This window comes from Pristis pectinata, chromosome 11 (genome assembly GCF_009764475.1).
Source record: "Pristis pectinata isolate sPriPec2 chromosome 11, sPriPec2.1.pri, whole genome shotgun sequence".
NCBI classification, from domain to species: domain Eukaryota; kingdom Metazoa; phylum Chordata; class Chondrichthyes; order Rhinopristiformes; family Pristidae; genus Pristis; species Pristis pectinata.
Genome location: NC_067415.1, coordinates 42,276,009 through 42,296,671, shown reverse-complemented (window position 1 = coordinate 42,296,671; position 20,663 = coordinate 42,276,009).

Below are 20,663 nucleotides of genomic sequence, written 5' to 3'. Positions count from 1 at the left end.
TACCGAAACGTGTTCCCTTATTCTTCAGCTCCATTTGTTTTGCTCTATAGGTTGCTAAAAATTTGAACTGCTTAACAACATTGAAGCACAAGGCGGCAATTTAGGATCTTGGTGAATGTTGGGACCAACAGTAATTCTCCTCTATTCCAGATGCAGCAGTCAGAGCAGCAGAGGGGAGCAGCCAACAGCTTTTTAAAAGTTGTTTTTTGCAGATATGAAAGGGAAGTAGGCTCTAGTGGAGGACCATTTTGGAGTAGCCATTTTTGGGAGTGGCTGTGTTTGAGCTGTGAGTGCCATGGTTGAGTATAAGTGCTGAGGTTTTGGTTCAGTAGGCTTTGGTGAGAGGTGGCAGAGCTGGTAACAGCAGGTAAGTCCAGGTAAAGTTTTTCTTAGAATTACTCTCCCTATTAGAGTAGCTGGGATGGCAGTCCGAGCAGTGGCATGCTCCTCCTGCGGGATTAGGGAGATCAGGGACACTGTCATTGACAAGAGTGTTAGCGAGGTAGTTACACCTAAGGTATAGGCTGCAGATAGTTGGGTGACCACCAGGAAAGGTAGAGCAAGCAGGCAGATAGTGCAGGATTCCTCATGTGGCCATTCCCCCTCAGCAACAAGTGCCCCTTTGGACACGGCTGGGGGTGGGGATGACCTACCAGGGCATAGCAGCAGTAGCCAGGTCAGTGGAACTGTGGCTGGCTCTGAAGCTCAGCAGGGAAGGGTAAAGTCAGACAGAGCAATAGTGACAGGAGACGCGATAGTTAGGGGGACAGACAGGCGATTCTATGGCTGCAAAGGAGACGCCAGGATGGTGTGTTGTCTCCTGGGTGCCAGGGTCGAGGATGTCTCAGAGCTGCTGCAGATCTTTCTCAAGGTGGAAGGGGAGCAGCTAGGGGTTGTGGTGCACATTGGCACCAATGACAGAGGTAGAAAGGAAGAAGAGGTCATACACAGTGAGCATAGGGAGTCAGGAAATAGGCTGAAGAGCAGGACATCGAAGGTAGTAATCTCTGGATAGTCAAGGCAGGAATAGAAAGATAGAATGTGCGGCTGAGGAACTGGTGCAAGGGGCAGGGTTTCAGGTTCTTGGGTCAATGGAACCTCTTCTTGAGTGGGGTGACCTATACAAGAGGGACAGGTTGCACCTCAACTGGAGGGGAACCAATATCCTGGTCAGGAGGTTCACTAGTGCTAGTCAGGAGGGTTTAAACTAGTTTGGCAGGGGGATGGGAATCAGAGCTCCAAGGCCAGAAAATGGAGGGACTGAGAGGAAGGTAGATGTCAGGGCCAGTAAGTATGTGAGGAAGAACAGGCAGGAACAATGTAATAGACACAATGGGATGGACGTGTTGAAGTGTGTTTTTTTTAATACTAGGAGTATTATGGGTAAGGGTGATGGTTAGAACATAGATCAGTACATGGAACTATGATGTCGTGGCCATAACAGAGACTTGGTTGAGAGAGGGACAGGACTGGATGTTTAATGTTCCAGGGTTTCGATGTTTTAGAAAAGACAGAGAATGAAGTTAAAGAGGGGAGGGAGTTGCACTATTATTCAGGGACAATATCACAGCTGCACTCGGGACATAATGAAAGGCTCATCCACTGAGTCTATATAAGTAGAACTCAAAAATAAGAAAGGTGCAATCACTCTGATGGGATTACACTACAGACCCCCCAGTAGCCACCAGGACATGTACAGATATGCAGGCAAATGAGGGAAAGGTGTAAAAACAGCAAGGTTGTTGTGGTAGATGACTTTAACTTTCCTAATATAGACTGGAACCTCCTTAATGCAAGAGGTTTAGATGGGACAGAATTTGTCAGGTGCATCCAGGAGGGTTTCTTAAATCAGAATGTTGATAGTCCAACGAGAGCAGGGGCTGTATTAGACCTGCTGTTGGGAAATGAGTGATCTTTCAGTAGGAGAACAGTTTGGGAACAGTGACCACAATTCCTTAAGATAGCTATAGATAAGGAAAAGTATGGATCTTGCAGGAAAGTATTAAATTGGAGCAAATTACAAGAGTATTGGGAACAGCTGTTTTTGGGCAAGTCCACGACTGACATGTGGAGGGTGTTTAAAGACCAACTGCACAGAGTACAGGACAGGTATGTTCCAGTAAGAAGGAAGGACAAGGATGGCAAGGTAAGGGAACCTTGGATGCTGAGAGAGGTGGTGAATTGAGTCAAGAAGAAAAAGGAAACATATGTAAGGTTTAGGAAGCTAAAATCAAATGGAGCCCTTGAGGATCATAAAGAAGCCAGAAAAGAAGTCAAGAAGGGAAATAGGAGAACCAGGAGGGGCTATGAAAAGTCCTTGGCAACTAGGATTAAAGAGAATACACCAAGATCAAGAAGATAACTCAGGGTAGGGTAGGAGAACTCAAGGATAAAGGAGGGAACATGTACTTGGGGGCAGAGGATCTGGGTGAGGTCCTAAATGAGTACTTTGCATCAGTAGTTATCAAAGAGAAGGACATGGAAGATAGTGAGATCAGTGTGGAGTGTGCTAATATGCGAGGGCATTTCGAGATAAAGAAGGAGGTAGTGTTGGGTCTCTTAAAGAACATTAAGGTGGATGAGTCCCCAGGGCCAGATGGGATATACCCCAGGTTATTGAGATAGGCAGGAGATGAGATTTCTGGGGCCTTGACCTAAGATCCTCATGTCCTTTCTATCCACAAAGAGTGGTGGTGAAGCTACTAGAGAGGATTCTTAGGGATAAGTTTATGAGCATTTGGAAAACCATGGCCCAGTTAGTGACAGTCAACATGGCTTTGTGCTGGGTAAGTCAAGTCTTACTAATTTGTTTGAGGAGGTGATAAAGGTGATTGATGAAGGTAGAACAGTGGATGTTGTCTACATGGATTTTAGTAAGGCATTTGACAAAGTCCCTCATGGGAGGTTCATCCAGAAGATTAAGATGCATGGGATCCACGGTGAGTTGGCCCTTTGGATTCAGAATTGGCTTGCCCATGGAAGACAGAGGGTAGTGGTCGATGGGACTTACTATATTACAATATAAAATTTCTATAAGTTACAAAAATGAATAAATAGTGCAAAAGAGGAATAACAAGGTAGTGTTCATGGGTTCATGGACCGTTCAGAAATCTGATGGCAGAGGGGAAGAAGCTGTTCCTGAAATGTTAAGTGTGGTCTTCGGGCTCCTGTACCTCCTCCCTGATGGTAGTAATGAGAAGAGGTCATGTCCTGGGTGCTGAGGGTCCTTAATGATGAATGTCACCTTCTTGAGACACCGCCTCTTGATGATGTCCTCAGTGGTGGGGAGGGTTGTGCCCGTGATGGAGCTGGCTGAGTCTACAACCCTCTGCAGCCTCTTTCAATCCTGTGCACTGGAGCCTCCATACCAGTTGGTGATGCAATCAGTCAGAATGCTCTCCACTGTATATCTGTAGAAATTTGCAGAAGTCTTTGCTGACATCCCAAATCTCCTCAAATTCCTAATGAAATCGAGCCACTGGCATGCCTTCTGCATGATTGTATCAATGTTTTGGACCCAAGATAAATTCTCTGAGATGTTGACGCCCAGGAACTTGAACTGCTCACCCTTTCCACTGCTGACCCCTCAATGAGGACTGGTGTGTGTTCTCCCAACTTCCCCTTCCTGAAGTCTACAATCAATTCTTTGGTCTTGCTGATGCTGAGTGTGAGATTGTCATTGTGAGACCTCTCAACCAGCTGATCTATCTCGCTCCTGTATGCCTCCTCATTGCCATCTTAGATTCTGCCAACAATAATGGCTGATAGGAGTATGAAAGGCATAGATAGAGTAGGCAGCCTGTATCTTTTTCCCAGGGTCGGCATGCATTTAAGGTGAGAGGGGGTAAGTTCAAAGGAGATGTGCAGGGCAAGTTTTTTTACACAGAGAATGGTGGCGCCTGGAATGTGCTGACAGGAGTGCTAGTGGAGGCAAATATGATGGAGGCATTTGAGAGGCTCTTAGATGGGCACATGAATATGCAGAGAATGGAGGGATATGGACCATGTGTAGGCAGAAGGAACTAGTTTAGTTAGGCATTTGATCACTTGTTTAATTAGTTCAGCACAACATCATGGGCCGAAGGGCCTGTTCCTATGCTGTACTGTTCTATGTGCTATTCACAAGGTTGAAGGATTGAAGAGGAGGGTGAATTTATTATTAATCATCTACAGAAAAGAAAATAAACAGAGGGAGAGGAAGATTGGATTAACAGAAAGAAAAAGGAGACAGAAGAAAAGCAGGAGAAAATCTATTTTTAAAATGTCACTTTTAAATTTCCAACAGCAATTTACAATTTGACTGAATACAATTCTAATCTTTAAAGTGTTCAGTTTTCAGGTAAAATTGACTTTTAATACAGACAAATATCACTTGAAAGCTTGATGGCAAGGCTGTGACTAGTGGGGTGCTGGGGCACCAAATTGTTCATGATCTATTTGTATAATTTGAATCTGGGAACCAAGTGGATAAAGTCCAGCTTTGTTGAGGGTTCAAAGCTACTTGGCAGTGGGGTTCTCAGCAGAAAGGCTTTTGGGGAATATAGATAGGCTGATTGAATTGATGAGGAAACTTCAGGTAGATTACCATGTGGAAAAATGTGAGGTCATCAACGTTGGTGGAAAAAAAATGTAATATTTTTAAATGGTGAGAAATTGAAAGGCATTGGTGTTCAGAGGGGCCTGAGTGTCCTTTACTCATGTGTTTGAAAGTTCACAAACAGCTTCAAAGAGCAAATAGAAAGTCAGCTGATATTTTGGCCTTTATTGTGAGAGATTTCACTGCATGAATAAGATGAATAAGTAATATTACAAAGTCCCTGGTGAGTCTACAACTGAAATTTTCTGTACTGTTCTCATCTCCCTCAGGAAGCATATACTTGTGATAGAGAGAATGTACAAATGTTCACCACATTAATTCTTGAGTTAGGGAGTTTGTCTTATCAAGAGAAATTAAGCAGACTGGACCTATACTCTCTTGAGTTCAGAAGAATAAGAGGTAGTCTTATTGAAGCATACAAAATTCTTATGTGACTTGACATAAGATGCAGGAATGATGTTTCCTCTGGGTAGAGTGTCCAGAACCAATGCCACAGTCTCTAAACAATTGGTTGACCATTTGGAACTAAAATGAAAAGAAACTATTGAAACATTGTTCACTCCACTGACCATAGTCCCTTGAAACTCATAGAGCCATACAGCACAGAAACAGGCCTTTTGACCCAACACTTAGCAGCTTAACATCAAGTATCTATCTATACCAATCCCATTTACCAGACTTGGTTCATAGCCTTTCATGCCTTGGCGATTCAAATGTTCATCTAGATATTACTTTAATGTTGTGCAAAAACCTACCTCCACCACCCTCTCAGGTGATGTATTTCAGATTTCAACTACACCTTGGGTGAAAAACTTCTTCCTCAGATCATCTATAAACCCCTTACCCCTTCCCTAAACCTATGCCCTCTAGTTTTAGATACCTCTGCTATGGGAAACTGCTCTCTACCCTGTCAATGCCCCTAATCATTTCGTACATCTCTATCAGATCCCTCCTTAGCCTCTGCTGCTCCAAAGAAAACAAATCCAGCCTATCCAGTCTCTCCTCTGTGACATACCATCCCAGGCAACATCCTCTGCACCTTCTCCAGTGCAATCCTTCCTATAGTGTGGAGGCCAGAACTGCACACAATATTTCAGCAGTGGCTGAAACAATATTTATAAAACTGTACCATAACTTCCCTGTTTTTATATTCTATGCCCCGTTTAATGAAGGCAAATATTCTGTATATCTGCTTCACCAGCTTATCTACCTGATAAGGTCCTTCAGGGATCTTTGAACTTGTACACTGAGGTCTCATTTTTCCTCAGAGCCCTACCATTCCTTGTGTACATCCTACCCTTATTAGTTCTCCCAAAGTGCATCACATCATACTTACCAGGATTAAATTCCAACTGCTATTGCTCTGCCAACCTTACCAGCAGATCAATATCATCCTATAGCCCACAACTATCCTCCTCACTATCAATGTTAATATAATTTGCAGACTCACTACTCATACCTCCAACATTCATATCCAAATCCTTAATATAAATAACAAACAGTAACAGTCCCAGCACTGATCCCTCTGGTACAGCACTGGTCACAGGCTTTCCAATCACAAAAACAGCCCTCCATTATGACCTTCTGCCTCATATCAACCAGAATAAACTACTAGACGTGAAGTGAATAAAATTTGTACCATCTTTCTCAGAGCTCACTTTACATTTTCTTTCATAAAGGAAGTAAGATCTTAACAATTCCATTTAAGTAAAAGCTCCATCATTACTAAGTAGCATCATCTTTCTTGAATATGTTGTTAATGCATATTTTTTAGTTGTCATGGACTGCTGCTGATCAAGAAGACACTTAATCTACAAAATATTGGATTAACAATATTAACAGGGAACTATAGGCCGGTCAGCCTGACATCAGTAGTGGGAAAGTTACTGGAGGGGATTCTGAGGGACAGGGTCTACCAGCATTTGGATAGATAGAGTCTGATTAGAAGGAGTCAGCATGGCTTTGTGTGTGGAAAGTCGTGCTTGACGAAACTTTTAGTGTTTTTTGAAGAGGTAACCAAAAAGGTAGATGAGGGTAGGGCAATTGATGTTGTCTATCTGGACTTTTGCAAGGCCTTTGTCAAGGTCCCGCATGGTAGGCTGGTCTGGTAGGTTAGGTCTCATGGAATCCAGGGAGAGCAAGTTAGGTGGATTCAAAATTGGCTTGGAGTTAGGGAGCAGAAAGTGGTGGTTGAAGGTTGTTTCTCAGAATGGAGGCCAGTGACTAGTGGTGTGCACCAGGGATCTGTCTTAGGACCCTTGTTATTCGTTATTTAGATAAATGACTTGGATACGAATGCAAACTAAATTTGCCAATGACATGAAAGTAGGAGGTGTTGTTGATAGTGAAGGAGGTTATCGTAGATTACAGGATGATCTTGATCAGTTAGGGAAGTGGGCCAAGGAATGGCAAATGGATTTCAAAACAGATAAGTGTGAGGTGATACGTGTTGGATAGTAAAATCAGCATAGGACGTTGACCATGAATGGTGAGGCCCTGGGGAGAGTTATGGAACAGAGGGACCTCAGAGTACAAGTGCATAGTTCGTTGAAAGCAGCATCACAGGTAGACAGGATGGTGAAAAAGGTGTTTAGCCTTCATCAGTCATGACACTGAGTATAGGAGTAGGAACATTATGTTGCAGTTGTATAAATTGTTGGTGAGGCTGAACTTGGAGTTTTGATCACCCTGTTATTGGAAAGATGTGGTTAAACTGGAAAGAGTGCAGAAAAGATTTACAAGTATGTTGCCAGGACTAGAGGGCCTGAGTTATAGGGAGAGGTTGGTCAGGCTAGATCTTTATTCTTTGGTACGTAGGAGAATGAGGGACGAACTTACAGAAATGTTTAAAATTATGAGAGGCACAGATTAGGTGGATGGTAGCAGTCTTTTCTCTTGGGTAGGGAGTCCAAAATTAAGGGGCATAGATTTAGGATGAGAGGGGAAATATTTAAAAGGGACCTGAGGGGCAACTTTTTCACGCAGAGGGTGGTGAATATTTGGAGCGAGCTGCCAGAGGAAGTGGTTGAGGAAAGTACAATAGTATCATTTAAGAATAGGTACATGGAGGGGAGGGGCTTAGAGGGATATGGGCCAAATGCAGAAAATTGGGACTAATTGGTTGGGGGCCATGGTCAGCATGGACTTGTTGGGCAGAAGGACCTGTGTCCATTCTGCATTACCCTGTGACTCTAAGACTCTATAACAAGTGAAGTAACTGCCCTGGAAACCTGTCACTGAGCAACAATTAAAGCTTCAATCTTAGTTTGTTATTCAGTAAATAATTAAGATGCAGGGAAGAAAGATTGCAGTTAGGGAATTAGATATGAAAACCTCAAATTTAATTTGGTATTCCACCCAAATTAATTTGCATAGGTTTCAAAATAAGAAAATGAAATATTGCCTAAAATCAGTTGATGCATCAGTTTAGAAAAGTAGCAACATATAAACAGAGAGAGAAACTTTGAGCAATTTTGCCTTACTCGACAGGTTTGTCATTATGCTATTATCACTACAAAATAGTTATTGTTAGGAATCAACACGCTGTTCTCTGTAACAAATCATTGACCCAACTCAAATTGGCTGAGTGGTTTGACACAGGAAGTATGGACAATGAAAGGATACACAGGTTGGTATGATGTAACTTTTGGTAACACACAATATCTGTGCTGGGGCTGCAACTATTCATTTTAAATATTTTAGATGATTGAAAATAAAGCCACAAGACTAAGTTTGCCAATGGCACAAAGATAAGTTGAATTGTAAACTGTGTAGATGGAAGAATAACATTACAATGAGATAGGAACTGATTAAGGTAATGGCAATTGTTTTGACAAATGGATTTCAATCTAGGTAGAGTAAATTTAGTTTATAAATGTATACTGGCTCCAAGCTAGGAAGTACTTAATAAGCATTGGCCAATTTACTGGCTTCAATCCTTAGGCAATCTACCAGGAATGAACTGTAAGGAGTTTCTAACATATTTCTTACACTTCATGTTCTATTTTTGTGAGAATGGTGCACAAGCTCCCTCATAATAACCACACAGTCGGACAGAGTATAACGGAAGACATGGGCAATGCTTGTCAGAATGCTATGGCAATAATTATGGAGAATTTTAACCTTCACATGGACTGGAGCAATTAGTTGGTCAAAGGAAACAAAATACCAATGAGAAGTAAAAATTCCAAGAAGAGGTCCCACCATCAGTGGCTAACTAACAAAGCTATAGATAGAATCAAACATAAAGAAAAAAAAATTGTGCAGTTAGGTGATGGGTAAGAAGTGCAAAAAAAATCTATAAAAGGCAAAGAATAACAAAAAGATTAATAAGGAAGGAAAGATCAGAGTATGGAATAAAACTAGCCAGATATATAAAAACAAAGTAAAAATTTCTATGGATATTTGGAAATAAAAAGTTTTAACAAAGCAAGTGCCTTATTGAAAGTGAGTCTAGGAAAATAATAATGGAAGACAAGGATGTGGCAGTTGAAATAAACAGGTATTTTGCAGAAGTATCCCATAAAATGCTGTAAATTGAAAATTACAATCACCAGGGAAGTAATACTGTGTAAGTTTTTGGTTTCTAATTTTCCAATATTCCCTAAATTCAAGGAAGGTTCTATTTGCTTAGCAAACAGCAAATGTAATTTCTTTCATGAAAAAGGAAGGAAACAGAATTATGCTTCAGTTATAGAAGGCATTTATGAAACCACATCTGGAATACTGCATACAATATTGGTGGCATATCATTCCAGGCAAGTAAAAAATATAGGTGTTGAGATTTGATATGCCAATGAGGGTTAATTTAGTGCCAATAAATAAGCACAGGGATTGTAATAAACAATAAACCCCCACCCATTCAAACAGGATTAAGCAATGATTGCAGTGTTCATCCAGGACTGGTCACATTACTAATTTAATGCTTCAGTGAAGCACCTAATTTTGTGAGTGACTAGCACCAGTTAAAGCTAGCCTACATAACTTAGAACAAAACCTTCTTCCCTGTGCATGTAAACGTGCTTCCTAACTTCATATTTGAAAGGCCCTCCAATCAACAGCAATAGTTTCTCTCTAATGCATTGTCAGTTCCCCTTAATAGCTTGAAAACTTCCATCAGATTTTTTAAGTTATGTGAAATACTAATTTGCATAATTTCCCTTTGGAGTCTAGATATCTTGCTGGTAAATCTGTGCTGCAGTCCTTTTGAGGCTTGTGTATCCCTCTTAAGGTGTGATGCCTGGACTGGCACATAGTATTTTGACTTGTGAGCATTGAATGGGACAAGAAGCTGAGAATACTCCTGCACTCCAAACGTACATGGTGCAGAACAGCATGCATCTGCGGCAGATGCTCATTTTTGCTTGCCTGAAGGAAATCCCACTGAAAGCTTAAATATCTGGCAAAGTGGGACCTACTCCATTGCCCCGCTCTGTTTCTTGATTACACTTTAAGATTCAAATCTGTGGTTTTCAAAGTATTTGCTTTCATAAACTATCATATCTTTTGAGGGAAAAATATGCATTATCTACAAAAATACACTTGCCTCTAGAACAGTAAAGATATCTATTTATTCAGTGAGGAACACATTTGCAGAGATATTGCAGAGATGTGCAAAAACCACAGTGATAATGGAGAACTTCGACTATTCAGATGTAGACTGGAATAGCAATAATACAAGGAGCAAAGAGGCAGACAGATTTCTGAAGTGTGTTCAGGAGAACTTTCTTTATCAATGTGTTTCTGGACCAACAAGGAATATGACATTGCTCGATTTAGTTCCAGGAAATAAGGCTTTCCAAGTAGAGCAAGTATCATTAAGGAAACAACAATCATAATATCATAAGATTTAGAATGACTATGGAAAAGCTTATAGATCATTCCAAGATAAAAATAGTCAATTGGAGAAGCACCAGTTTCAATGGGATGAGAGCTGATCTAATCCACCTAAACTGGACCACACATTTGTCCATATATTCCATCTATATCACCCCCAATGCCATACACTCTATTTTCTTTAAGGATCTCTTGTGTGGTACCCTTTTGATAGCCCTTTGAAAGTCCAGTTACACCACATGCTAGTTAAAATTTTGAAACCTTGAACAGATTTGCTGAATATAATTTCCCTTTCTTAAATCCATGTTTACTCTGCTCAGTCCTATTTTCATTTTCTAAACATCCTGTTGCTCTTCCTTAATAATAGATTCCACCATTTTGCTAACACTGATATCAGACTAACTGGTCTCTAGTTCCTCACTTTCTCTCTTCTTTTGTTCTTAAATAGAGTTACAGTTATTACCTTCCTACTTGTGAGAACACTAGAATCTATGGATTTTGGAAGATGACAACCATTGTGTGAACTATCTCCCACCTCCTTTAACAACCAGGGTGCAGGTCATCAGGTCTTGAGGAATTATTGGTTTTCAGTCCTTTTTTTTCTCTAGCACTGGTTTGCCACTTCTAATTCCTTGCAGATCCACACTTACTCCACACCATTTCTTGGTGGTTTTCTGTGATTTCTTCCATGTTTAATTTGTCTGCCATTGTCTTACTCCCCAATATGTTTCCTGTCTCAATCTGTAAGGGTCCATTTTAAATTCTGCAAGTCTTTACTATTTGACATATCTATGAAACTTTTTACAGTTTGTTTTCATATTTCTTGTATTTTGTAGGCATAGTGACTTTTGCTTTTGCCCACTTCTGTTCCATCTATTGAAATCCCATTTCATGTTTTCTTAATTTGTACTTCAAATGAGTGCTGGCGGAGGGGGTTTGGAGACAGATGGAGTTGGTATGTGAGGGTTGGGGAGCATAGTGGGTGGGTGGACTATTTGTTTTTACTTGGGAGTAAACAGTGATGTGGGCTTCAAGATCATGAAAGCATTTGAAAATTTCATCAAAACGTTCTGCATATACTTGACTTAGGTCTGTTTTCTCATTGGAGAGTGCTATTTGAACAACACATTGCTTTAAGTTCCCTGTGCTGTCTGCTCTAGTTCTTGGTTTACTGAGATCAAAAGTAGTTCCTCAGACCTTTCCAGATGCAGGATGACAATACTCTGCTCCTCTGACATTGAACATGCAGTTAGCTTCTTTCCCTTTGATATAGGTCATTCCAAGCTGTGGATTTTTATGTCTTCCAATACCATCAGCATGACATTGTTTTGTTTCATGATATTTTCCTCCAGAAATAACATCCGCTTTGTATTTCAGACAAAGCTGGAATCCATTAGCTGAATGCAGGCTGCACTGAGCCTATGCACAGCAGCTTTCTCAGGATATACCAGTACCTTTTAGCCAGACTCTTCTTGAAATTTTAAATTTACCATCTGGAAGGTTGTCCTAAGTTGCTTTGTGAAATAATTTAAAACATTTTTTTTAGGTTTAGTTTCTATTTTGGGCTTTTATTTTGGTGCTGTTTGTGTAAGTGTGTGTGTGTGTGTATGCATGCCCATGTGAGTGTGCATATTTACATATATGACCAAAAGGATACAATCACTCTATATGCAGAGAAACTTATGTATGAAAGTTGATGGAGTTGTCACTTTCCCCGAGACTGGTGAGGTAATACAACAGTTCATTGGTTCATTGTATTTATAAGTCATTGCATATGAAGCAGCACATCTGAGTCACAAACCTACCTTGTGAACCTATGCACTCTCCTCTACTAGTTGTCAGCTATGTTCAAGGTGCCTGCATTTTTGTTGCAGTCATACTCAATGAAGCAAGATATGCCACAAATTAGATACATCCTATTCCTCTGCAATCCTGTCACAAACTCTACATCTGCTGAGCTTTGATATCCTCATAATACAAATGCTCTGAGACAGAAAGATGTTTACCACTTTCTTTTCTCATGCTGTAAAGCTAGTCTTAAATCTTCCTTTTTGTAATGCACATAATATCTGGAAAAGCCTGGAATGAATGTCATGTTTAAAGATATTCTCACAATTGTTTCACAGAAAAGGTTTGAAAATGTGAATCACACATTATTTTCTTTAAGCTGAAGTGCATTCTTACAAGCTTGAATAAAGTCTGCTGAGAGATGAGGGATGGTTAATATGTGAATTTGAAATTGCTTTCCACAGAAGCTAAGCAATAAGTATTCATTAGTTCGTCTGGGTAATCAAAGTAACAACTCACGCTCAATGAACATGCACCCAGAGAAACACAGCTGGCACCAGCTCAGGCTGGCAATCCAACCAGAAGTGTGGCCTGAATGTCTAACTAATGTAAACCTAAAGGAGATTAACGATTAGCATCAGGCCTCGCCTCGCCTCGCTTCGCCTTGCCTCGCCTCGCCTCGCCTCACCAAGTGTTTGCACTTTGGCAGAACTGAATGAATACAGATGGAAATTGCATGAATGCCTGATTTGTAGAGGATACCGTTCTTCCCAGGGTTATGCTGTTATACAAGTGTGAGTCAACACCCATGAAATTAAGATGTAAAAATGCTGACAGGATTGGCTGGAGCCACAGAACCAGGTTTACAGTGGTATAGTATTACACTAGTTCTTCACAATTTGCAAATTATATTTTCCTTTATTAATTCCACAATTGCCTCAGTACTGATAGAATTTCTTAGAACATTGATAACAGAAAATTCATCAATGGGGCTTTTATGGGCAGCACGGTAGTGTAGACTGGGGCAGCATGGTAGTGTAGCGGTTAGCATAATGCTATTACAGTACCAGACACCTGGGTTCAATTCCTGCCACCATCTGTAAGGAGTTTGTATGTTCTCCCCATGTCTGCGTGAGTTTCCTCCGGGTGCTCCGGTTTCCTCCTACATTCCAAAGACGTACAGGTTAGGAGCTGTGGGCATGCACCCAGAACGTTCTATGCAAAAGATGCATTTCACTGTGTGTTTCAATGTACATGAGACTAATAAAGAAATCTTATCTTTATTCAATATTTCACAAATTATTCATTCAGCAATTCTTAAAATTGTTTTAGACTGAAGCTAGTGCCTGTATTCTGGTTTAATGCTTATTTGTCAAGTAAAACACACAGTACACTGATTTTGCATTTGTTTTCATACTACTGCATGAAATAATTCTGAATGTAAATGAAATTTGCCATCTAACATATGTTTACAAAGTCTATTTTTCTATTGGTTTTTACTAGCTGCATAGGACTTTAGTATATTCAGAAAGAGTTATCAGTGTTTCAATGACATTTGCAAAAATAATGAAGGATTTAATGCAATGTGATCGAAACACAAATCAGAAAATAAAGTTGCATTCTGCAATAAAGTAGTTCAATTGTTGAAGAAGAGCACCTTTATCACTCGTCAATATTCAGTGCAACAATGTGTGATGTTGTATTGATTTAGAAGCATTATCAGGCCAAACCACAATGGATATAAAATGGTGATGTGAGATGCAGAAACTACAACAACAAAATAAATTGGTAAAACAATGAACCTGACAGCTGTAAAAACAGAATTAAGTGGTAAAAGGTACAACACAGTTATTGGACTTTTGTTGATCAATTTTGTTATCAGTAGAAGCCTTCCATTATTTGCTTCATTTACAGTGGCCTTGTTCTTTCCTGAGAAAGAGTTTGAAAAAGCTGGTTTACTTTGAGATAAAAATGTAACAGGAAACAATTACCTTGTGGGCAACCATAATTTCAACTCTGCAGTATTATACTGAGTCAAAGTTAAGATTAAGAACCATAGCTAAAAGGCTCAAATTTAATACTCACGTCTGAAAAATATTAATATTGCATGAAGCAACCAGAAGAATAAAGAGAATAAAGCATAAAAAAGTACACCTTGGCCCCAAAGTTGTTGGACAAACAGTGAAGTCATGGCATCAACCATTGTCGCCAAGTAAAAAATCCAATAGTTAGCAATAGGGTCTTGACAGCAGAGAACCTATATTCTTGGACTAGTAATCCACAGACCTTAAGGAGTTATCTGGTCATTGTAGTTCAAATGCTATCAAAGTAGCTGGGAAATTTATATTTAATTACATAAATCCAGAATGCTGTAATGCACGCAGGAATTCACTTGAATTTTCAGTAGAATTACAATAAAGCTATCAGCATTCAACGTCGTTATGAATTTAATTGGACATGTTTCATCAAACCCAGAAATACAGAAGATGCTACCCAATTTGCCCTGCATCTCCACAGGCTTCTCTACACCAGAACCTTGCAAATAAATTTGCACTGAAATCCATGTTCAATTTGTATATGTGCATTATTTACCCACTAGGTATTTGGTAAACCATGGCAGAAAATTTAGGGCTTATGTGTACCAGTATAAGTGAATTTCACAAGTGTGATGAGTTGAAAACACTGCAAAACAACTCTTTGCTCTTGAAAATGCAGTTTTACAAATGTGCACAGCAGTTCCTTAATTACTGTGAAAGGTGAAAATTATTAAGCATGAATATAACTTTTTTTCACAATTTTTCTCTCTTTCATTTCTTTATCTCATTTTTCTTACCCTCTCCTTTATTACATGACTTTGTTGAGTATTAAATATTCTAATTCATACTTTCTGGTTGAGACTCTATGTCTGTGTGAAGGTTCTTCTCTGTGACCAGTTAGAGACATATAGTTGTCAGCATATATAACATTTGGATGAGAACGTACAATCCATGGTTAGAAAGAATGCAAATAACACTAAAATAGTATCATTGACAGTGAAGAAAGTTATCAAAGTTTACAGGGCTATCTTGATCAGCTGGGTAAGTGGGCTGAGGAATGGCAAATGCAGTTTAATTCAGATAAGTATGAGGTATTGTATTTTGTAAAGTCAAGTAAAAGTAGGACTTTCACAGTAAATGGTAGGGCCCTGGGGAGTGTTGTAGAACAGAGGGACCTTGGAGTTCAGGTACATGGTTCTCTGAAAGTGGGATCACAGATAGACAGGGTGGTGAAGAAGGCTTTTGGTATGCTGATCTTCATCAGTCAAGACAATGAGTATAAAAGTTGGGAGGTTATGTTGCAGTTCCCTGCAAATCCTGCTGCACTTGTTCCACCCCAAGTTCACCCATCTGCACCTCAGCACCAATCCAATTCAAGGTCCAGGGAGTGGACCTTAAAATACTTAAGAGATAACAAATGCAGAAAACTGGGGTTAAGACCAACTTTTTGTGCAGACAGATATGCCACCCTTCAGGAAGTGTGTCCCGATTACACAGAAGTGGTAAATCTAAGTATTTGCTTTTATTGAGGTCTCTGCTTAAAAGAGTTAAGAAAGGTAGGAAGACATCAGCTGGCGCCATCCTACCACATAGAAACCTGGCTCCTTTTTTAACAGCAGTGAAAGTGGATCCTGATTTAAATCATGATTTTCAGTTGAAAATTCCACATTAACTCCTATTACACAAAATATCTGATCCAAGTACATGTAGCAGATTAATTACATCTTTATCAGAACCTCCCTGGGGGCTTTGTTTTTGTAAAATGGCATAATGAGGAAGGAAATGTCAATCAAGGAGATGTTAGGATTATTTGCATAAAGCCTTTTGCATTTTTGCTGAAAATACTTTCAGATTTTTATCAGCTCAAAGCATGTTCAAAATCATTTCCCTGAAATGAGAAGAGAGAGCATTGAATTATGCAGCATTGATACATATTGGAGTAGATCTTGACTTCAACCATGTGGTGGACATTAGGCAGAGAGGAGGTATTTATTTTGTTCCTTCTTGGATGTCCCCTTAGGTTTGAGGATGCCTTTCTTTCACTCCACTACTGTGAGTTCTGAGGTAACTGGTTAGGCCAATCTGGAACCCACAGATTCTACCACAAATGGGGCAGGAGTTGCTTAATAGGATGGATGAATGGGTGGGAATTTTGTGAGGTGGTGTGCTCCTTTGAAAATTGAGCTGGGACCTTCCTACCACCTTCTGGCTAAGTGCAATTTTAAACTATATGTGCAAGGCTCTCTTGCAGACTGGTGTGGAATTCTTTAAATATGTAGATCCAACTCCAATAGCATCATCAGCCTGCTTGCTATTCAACCTGAAGCCCAAGTCTTCTCTGTTAGACTACACATATTGGTAACAGGAGCCATAGTCTGACCAGGCTCAGTAAAGTATGTTTAAAGGAAAGTATGTCAACATACAGTGATGCAGGAGTGAAGAGCAGCAGTAAGATTTGATTTTACTCCTTGCATATCCCACTCTCATCAGAGAGTAAGTGTTAATATCAGGACTAATGTTTCAATTTCACTGATGAGTCCAACTAACAAATAATCTATTAAATTTATATTAAGGGGTAGAGTTAATCACAGAAGCTGTGTGTTGGAATTTAAATTTGCCAATTTTTGGAGGGGCAAATGTGCATGTCCTTAATGCTCCAGAGAAAACAATCCTCTCCTTATAGCTTATACTCTCTAATCAATGCAGCATCATGTGGCAGGCACGGTAGCATAGCGGTTAGCGTAACGCTATTACAGTGCAAGCGACCTGGGTTCAGTTCCAGCAGCTGTCTGTAAGGAGTTTGTACGTTCTCCCCATGAATGCGTGGGTTTCCTCCGGGTGTTCCGGTTTCCTCCCACATTCCAAAGACGTACGGATTAGGAAGTTGTGGGCATGCTATGTTGGCATCGGAAGTGTGGCGACACTTGCGGGCTGCCCCCAGAACATTCTACGCAAAAAGATGCATTTCACTGTCTGTTTCGCTGTATATGTGACTAATAAAGATATCTTATCTTATCTTATCCTGGTAGAATGGAGACACAAGTGACTGCAGATGCTGGAATCTGGAGCAACACACAAAATACTGGAGGAACTCAAGGGGTTAGGCAACAGCTATGGAGAGATATAGACAGTCGACATTCGGGTTGAGACCCTTCATCTGGACTGCAAAGTAAAGGGCAGATAGCCAGAGTACAAAGGTGGAAGGAAGGGGTGGAGTAAGAGCTTCTGGGCAATAAGTGGATCCAGGTGAGGAGGAGTCATAGGCAGATGGGGAGGGGAGGGTAGAAATTGTGCCAGAAGCTGGGAGGTGATAGGTGGAAGTGACAAAGGCTGCAGATGATGGAATCTGATAGGAGATAGGAGAATCTGATAGGTATTAACCACATTTCTCTATTTTTGTGTCCTTCCCTGGAACTCTGATTGTATTATTTGTACTTAAGAACATATTAAAGAATCCCATTCTATAGTTTCTTTGTACTTGGTCAACTAACATTAATATTTTTACTGAGAAGCATTGGTAAAAAAACTCTGGTTTTTCAAATGCTAACTGTAACGTATGTGTGGGTTCCTAATCTAATTGAATGTGGTGCCAGGAATAAAATAAATCACAAAGAGACATGGAGCAGCTCTAAAGTTCATGCGCCTTGTTTATTCCACTCTCTCCAAAGCATTAGGCAATACATAAATGTCATCCATTTACATCACATTCCACAAAAAAAAATTGTGAAGAGCAGGAACAAAAATCCAGCAAAACAAAAAGTGTTGATTGGTTGACAGAATGTGTGAGCTTTAAATATCAATAGATTTTGAAGGGATGATTTGTGAGATAAATTTATGGTCTGGTGAATGATGAGTCTAGATCAGGCAATAAATTGTGGTAATATTATTCTGAGCACATGCTGGAGATGTCCAATATTCCCAACCACTGGTGTCCACTAGGAAATTATCTCCTTGATATCAGCTCCAAGAAAAATGCTGAGGCACACAAAAATAGATCTGATGTGGCAGTGTAATGTGGCACAAGAACGATCATCTTATTTTCTTGTGCATCCTTCCACTTAACTACCTCACCTGTGCTAAGGGGAACACAAGCCCTTGGAATCAATCTGTATCCTGATGCTATGACTTTGTGATGCTGGGCCTCCACCTACAGCAGATGCAAACATAGTCCTGTCCACAAAGGCAACAGGAAACCCTGAAGCAGCGTATTAGACCTTATACTATGGACGCTTAGTCCAGGTTCCCCTTGACCGTGCATGGGAATTAAATTTTCCACATGCACAAAGACAAAAATCACTGCTATTTTTGGGTGTAAAGTGGTGGTCTAATGGTAAGGACAGTGAAACAGTATTAAGATGATATATACAAATTGTTTGAGATTCATATTTGTGGCTCAAATAAAACTTCAGTATCTTGGTAAAATCATTGCTGTAATAATTTATTTATACATGAGGCAGACACTATTTAGAGATGCAATTACACTTGGTAAATTATACCTGTCATTTAATTGATAATGAGAGCATAGCAGTGATCCCCACCCTTCTATATGTTTCAGGGATTTTGACTACACACAGCAGGCACCTCAAGACACTGAAGAATACCAGTGTTGTCTCTTCAAAATCTTCCAAATCCACTGGCATGATAGGAGAACCAACATCAGTTTCCCTTCTTCAGGCCAAAATTGAAGCCCTCCCAAGACTCGTTTGGCTCTGTTGGTAGGTCACATTATTTGTATGCCTAAAACCTGACTCTTGAAACAGACACATTATTCCAAGTTCTGTTGCAGGAAGAGATTGCCAGGTGGATAGTAGAAAGGATATTTCCAAAGCCTCCTTGAAGGAAAGGTGCTTCAACCCCACTAATGCTTGGGAATTCCTGGTCATGACCACTCAGAATAGAGGATCAACATTAGGGATGACACTGAGCACCCCGAGGCATTGCACCAGGAGCACACAGAAGCTCGGTGTAATTGGTGAAACAAGTACTGCACCTCTCAAATATCCACACCTGCCCGCACCCCAAAACCCTATTCTATCAGCCAGTTCCTGCCCTATCCATGGTAGAGTCACCAGGACCCATATTGGTCTCATCAGTCACTTCAGAACCCACAAAACCACAGTGGAAGCAAGACATAGTAGATCTCAAGTGACTTTCCAAGAAAGAAGAGAAGAATGAGAGCAAAAGTACTCACTGATAAAAATACAGCAGCGGATTCTATAATTTCATTGTCTTAATGCAGATGGAGTTTTCTTTTAATGAATAGTTGGACTAGAAAGGAAAAAGGAAACTGAAACTCTAATCCAAATATTTCCTACTGTTCCCCTGATGCTCTTCAATCCAGCTGTAATACAAGGATTTACAGATGGTGCGTTTTTGATTTCATTTTTCTCAATTCCATAAAGGAATGTGCAATTTCACTATTTTAAGGCATTCATCACTTTTTCCCCAGATTGAACCAAGGAATTTTACTTCTATAGATGTTATCCATATTGTAATATTGCAGATTTGACATTCAGTAAGAAAATGAAGCATTCCTCAATGACCCTATCACTCTGTTTTCTTGAAGGCAGTTTTAAATGTTTATTATAGATGTTGAAATAATTTGGTTCTGTCTTTTGTAGAATGGGAAATGGACAAGATCAGACATTTGCTGCATGACAGCATGTTTTTCCTTGATGGTTTACAGGAAGAATGCAGTAGAATGTGCGAGTGATTCTAAACTTTATTTTATATCTTCTAACATTCTGCATGAATTTTGTTCATTCTTCTTCTGAAATCATTCAGTTTCATAAACTTGGATTACTACATTTGCTGTTCTTAGATCCTGTGGAATTAAATAATTGCATGATTAGTGGTGAAAGATAAACAAACTGAATAATTTTATTTAAGATGCTTAATTAATTGCAACATCCTATTTCAAAACATTACTCCAAAAGTAAACTGGACAAAAGGTAATTATAATGCTAGTTTTATGCCTATAAGATTTTGTAAATCTACCCTGTTGCCCATGTTAACACAAAGTTTCATTATGATTCCACTGGATGACAGTGTAGCCAAAAGCCTAATATGAAGAAGAATCCTCTTCATAGGTTTTGTATTCTCAGTGCCAACAGGATCTTGGTTACTTCCTTCAAATCACTTCTTGACTTGCACCCATAAAGAAATAATGGCAAATCCATGAACTAACAGTATAATACACAATGGAGGCACAAGAGATTCTGCAGATGCTGGAATCTGGAGGAACTCAGCAGGTCAGGCAGCATCCATTGAGGGAAATTCACAGTCAATGTTTCCAGCTGAGACCCTTCATCAGGACTGGAAAGGAAGAGGGCAGAAGGCAGAATAAGAAGGTGGGGGGAGGGGGAGGAGTACAACGCAGGCAGGGGATAGGTGAGTTCAGGTGATAA